We start from the raw sequence: 5,304 nt of genomic DNA, 5'->3' as shown, positions 1-5,304 counted from the left end.
GTTTGTCCGCAGTTTGTCCGATTCAGTTTATCCGTTGCTTTTATGTGGCCTGCTAAATTGTCGCTCCAGCTGTCACGTAGTTCATCTTTTTGGGTTTATTTCATTCATGGTTTTGCGCATGTCGAACTGTTGCTATTTGCTTGATGCCGAACTGAGGCGGAATTCACTAAGCTGCGCTGTCAGCGGGCAAGTTATTATCGAAACGTTCTTACGCTAAGATAAGGGTGCAATCGAAGTGGCAGCGCATTTAACTTACGGCGTCGTATGAGAGCCAGGAGGATGCAAAGCTCGGATTAAACAAGAAATAAGAAAAGCGCGGCCAACTGATGGCATAATCGCACATCATGCATCATGAAAGGGAACACGAGCTGTCTATCAAAACTCAAATTAATGCACATTTACCTATGCACTGCGATTACTGCACGTGTCAGGCAGATATTTTCTATATCCGCATTCTTGGTAAAAGCAAAGATTGCTTGGCACGGTAATTGTTGGAGGCGTATTTCATCTCAACATGAAACGCGACGTCTGTGTCACCGATACGTCTGTGGCTTTACGCAGCACTGAACGCCAGTTTCTGCACTGTATAAATGGATAACGGTGCCAACTATTATGCGCGCAAACGTACGCGCGCACATGGCCACCTTCTCCTACAAATGTGACTCCTTCTGCTGTAAATAAACTAGTTGCAAGTGACGCCCTTTCCTATCCTGAAGCTTTCTTCCGTCCTTGGTTGCGTCTTACTTACGGAACAGTGAATATCATTGTAGCGATTGTGTCTTCTTGCCCGAACTGCTTTCCCGATAAGTATTTTACCACTTATTTTGCGGATAATTAATAGATCTAAAGTCAGAACTATCACTGAGGCAGATTCAAAACAGGAGGAGTTGCGTATACGCGCGCTATGGATGAAGGTCAATATGGCAGTTCCACTTAAATGAAAGAATGTTTCAGCTGTCAGCCGAATGTAACAAACACCGCAGCCTTGATCGTTCATTCCTTCGGAACAATCCATACGATATGCCCTTACAACGCTAATTACTCACAAGTGTCGTGTCTTCGTTCAAACACACTAACTTAAGTAATCAAACTGTGCGCCGCCGGGAGAGCACACAAGACAGCATAATTTGAGCGACGCAAATGCTGACCTTGCTGATACGACGCGTTTTAGTGACCACGCTTAGCGTCGTTCACGTGTCACATTGTTCACTTCGCGAAACCAGTCCACTGTAGCCGGCTTTTTCACGGTCATGTTGACCTGGCTACTGCGCAGCACGCGCGTAGCACCGTAACACCCGTCGCCGGCTGGAAGAAAATTCTTGCGCTGGGGGGGGGGGGGGGGGGGGGGGAATTCACAAGCCCCTATGAAGTGAGAGGAGGAAAAGAAATAAAGAACATCGCACGAAGGGGACCGATACCCTAGTCATACGGCCATGTCAAAGGTCCATGGAAGTTAAGGAGCATGGAGCTTTCAAATTAGTTTAATGTTAGTGCTACACTGTAAAGAAAAATTTCTCAGTATACGGCTCAAGTTAAAAAGTTGCCGGGCACTTTTCTGTATATGAAAAACGGTGTCTGTATATGAAAAACGGTGTTCGACGCTTTTATACTACTGATTGATCAAGACTGCTCATTTCGAGGCCCTCACTACACAGTGTAGAAAAGAAGATGTAGAAAATTGGAAGAGCTCAATTTTATTAGGTAAACAATAACGTGAATATGCAATAAAATCAATGTGTACAGGGAAAATCAAATAAACTAAACAGAAACACTAAATCAGTGTAGATTAAAAGATTACTTTAAAACCCTACTTTCCCTAATCTCATGACAGGTTGATAAAATTAGGGCAAAACTTTCTTTTTATTTTATTTCACACTGAAACCCCAGCACCTGTACGTTAGTGTGAAGTTTTGGATTGCAATTTCCTTTGTGTTTGGGCCATTTTGGCACATTGATGTGCCAATACTGATGAGCTCAATACTGATGAGATCAGTCTTTGGATCTTGCAGAATACAATACAATGTAGACTACCTTTACCAATAAAAATTATTTGACCAAAAGAAAATGTCGTCAAGCCCATACAATTTTTGCCTTAGCAAGCCACTTTGGTTAGAGCTGTTATTTTTTCTTTTAATATGAAAATACAGCAAAGCTACTGTAGCTGAGGTACTAGCGGCACCTGTCGGCAAGCGAAATAAATACTTCGAGCGACTGGTGGGCGAGGCGGGAGAAGGAGAGCAAAAAAAAACCAGCAACGCTTACCCATCTCTTTGTTGTCCCCTTAATTTTATATAACCAGCCTCAGTCCCTCTATCCACTGCAGTGTTGGTTTATATAATAAACGTAAATGCAAATCATGGAAAATCCAAGATGGTTTTAGAATAAACATATTTAACACAGGATTCAGCATGTGTTTCTGACCGGGGGTTAACTGGAGGTAGCTATGAAAGTCCTTTGTCTAGCAGTGGACATAAACAGATTGTGATGACAGGAGGCGTAGTGAATTTTGTGACACCACTTTGCCGCTAAATTAGCCGAAGCAACTAAGTAATTTCGTCTTCATACATGGCCCATCCTGAAAATTACCAGAAGGCTTTTATGAACTGAGATTCTCCAACTGTAACAGAAGTATGTTTAGTTTACAGTCCCACATGTACTAACACTCTTCATCATGTACAGGTTGCTGAATAAAGGCATATTATTACAAGCCAGCAATGAACAAATCTCTTGCGACTTTTCCTTTTGTCCCAGCCTTGGTTATCAACCACTGGCATGTTCACACAAAGGCATATTGTTGAGATATCATTTGATTCAACGCGCCAGAACAACACGGTCTGTCATAAGTAATGGTGTAATGAAGTGCTCTGAATTTACTTTTACCACTTTGTGTTCTTTACCATGCAGAGAAACCTAAGTACACGAGCAGTTATTCATTCTTTGCCCATAAGAATATGGCTGCCTAGGAACCGAATTCATGGACCTAGTCTGCAGCAAATGCCATAGCCACAATGGCAAATCAAGGGTGTTATTGTGTTAGAGGTCACCTAGTCGACTGTTTATTTCGCACACCGCCGTTTGGCTGGAGATGAACAAGCAAAAATGAAACAGGTGCCATCAGCCTGTCTCCTCTTCACTCATACTGGTTCAGCCAATCAGCGGCGGCTGAAATGGACATTCAACTAGGCGGACCCTTACAGAATAACCCCCTGGTGTGATAATAAACAGACTATACAAATTAACAATAAAAATGGAGAGTATGAAGCAACAATCAAAATAATATTCGGCCAAAATCGCAAGGTATCGGTAAAATATAAAGGGCACATACTCACAGGTTCACTGATTCATTCGCAGCTTCTGCGCGAGTTTTCATATCAACTTTCATATCCACATTTGTGCGCGACTTCTTTCCACCTTGGCATATGCTGCCATTCAAGGATTTATGTAAAATATCTGCCTGTAAAGTAAGTAAACACATCAGACACAAAAACTCATTGTAAACTGCATTCTTGGCATTGTCAGATTACTTTTCTTTCTGGCTATCTAATAAAAATATGAGTCAATCCCAAAGATTTGCAGTCTAAAATTGTACACCGATCTTGCAGGTATTGCAGTTTAACAATGCAGGCATAACCAAGTTCCCCACTGTGCTCTTAAATTAAAAGAAATCCTCCAAAATCTGTGACGCCAGGTAGAATAGAATCTCTGTCCCACTGGTCAGGTTCTCGAACTTTACTTGCTCGGTAACCAATTTTGAGATCAGGCTCCACCTACAATGCGTGTATGTGACACCACATGCGTTATAAAACAGAGAAACCTTTTGTGCCACCTCACTCTGCCCTCGTTCCTGCATTGAGTTCACTTTGCTCTAAGGCTTCATCTCGCGCAAAAAATTCGAGCTCGTACAATATATTCATTTTTATCTGAAAAGAATGTTATTTGTATACCGGCATAGTCATCATAGATTGTGTTTTGCCCAATTCTTTTTTCTTGAAAGTAGAAGCATTCCTACTTCAACTGTTTGTTTATATCTAATTGTGAGTTATGATTCACATTGTGCCATCCAGTCAGAGTAAAGCATCAAACCTCTACAATTTGAATAGTCACTGGTCCCGCTGTAGTTTCTGTTCAGGAATATAGGCAGACACAATTAAAATTAGGCAATAAAAAGAGACGCATTAGGACTGTTAGTAAGAAAGGAAGCATGCAAGGAAACGAAAGACACCATACACAGACAGTTGGATATTTCTCTGGAATCCTAAGTCCGATGGGCAGTGGTGCACCTAGGAGCTCCTTTTAGCTGTCCTCCTTGAAGCTGTCCTCCTTGAACCTCCTGGGCATTGTGACGCGCTGCGCGGCGCTCACTAAGGTTACTTCTTGTTTTACTACAGATTGCTGGAGCCTGGGCATTCCGACGTTGGGGAAGAATCGATCTTCGTCACGCACATCGCCGTGACAACGAAAGCCGGAAACGTAGTTTTGGGCTGACTGCCACAGGAAGCGTGGGGCCATCATCAGCTCTAGGCAATCTCTCGGCATCTTGCGATACTGCCGTTGGTATAAAAGAAGACTGCCGGCCACCCGTCCTTTCACTTGGCATTGGTGACGACGCTGCGCGGCGCTCAAATAAAGGTTACTGCTTGTTTTTACTACAGGTTAGTGCCCATTGTAATATACATTACATTTGTATTTATACAGTATCGTCGCCAATGCCAAGTTTGAGTTTGTTGGAAGTTTGAGTTTGTATTTGCTTGATTCGTGCACCTGGCTGCTGTATGGTAGCATTGCCGATATGGCTAAGGAACTCGCAAAGCTAAAGAAAGAGATAAGGACTGAATTGCTCAAAGTAATTAGACAAAAAAAGCTTTCAAACATGCATCGAAACGTGACCTCAGGAATGAAATCCGGGAGGTGCGCAATCAGCAGCGCCAAATGAGTAAGACCATTGACTTTTTGGATGAGTCAATCGAAGAAAAGAAGCAAACGCTGGGTTCTGAGCTCTCAAAGAATGCAAGTCAGGCAAACGAAAATGAGGAACTACGAGATAAATGTGCTGCACTGGAAAAAAAAGCAGCAGAACTTAAAAGACGACTCACACATTCGGAGCAGTACTCACGAAATGCTAATCTGGAAATACAGCGTGTTGTGAAGAAAGAAAATGAGGACCTTGCTATTATTTTGTCTGATATAGGCAATGCAATCTATGGGCCTATCAGTTCATCTGACATTGAGTGCTATCACCGTGTTCTGAATCACAACCCGGATAAAACAAACATTGTGGTTCTATTTAAATCTAGAGCCAAACGC

The sequence above is a fragment of the Dermacentor silvarum genome, unplaced genomic scaffold, assembly GCF_013339745.2.
Source record: "Dermacentor silvarum isolate Dsil-2018 unplaced genomic scaffold, BIME_Dsil_1.4 Seq297, whole genome shotgun sequence".
Taxonomy (NCBI): domain Eukaryota; kingdom Metazoa; phylum Arthropoda; class Arachnida; order Ixodida; family Ixodidae; genus Dermacentor; species Dermacentor silvarum.
The sequence above is the reverse complement of the archived record's forward strand: the minus strand, read 5'-3'. Positions refer to the sequence as shown.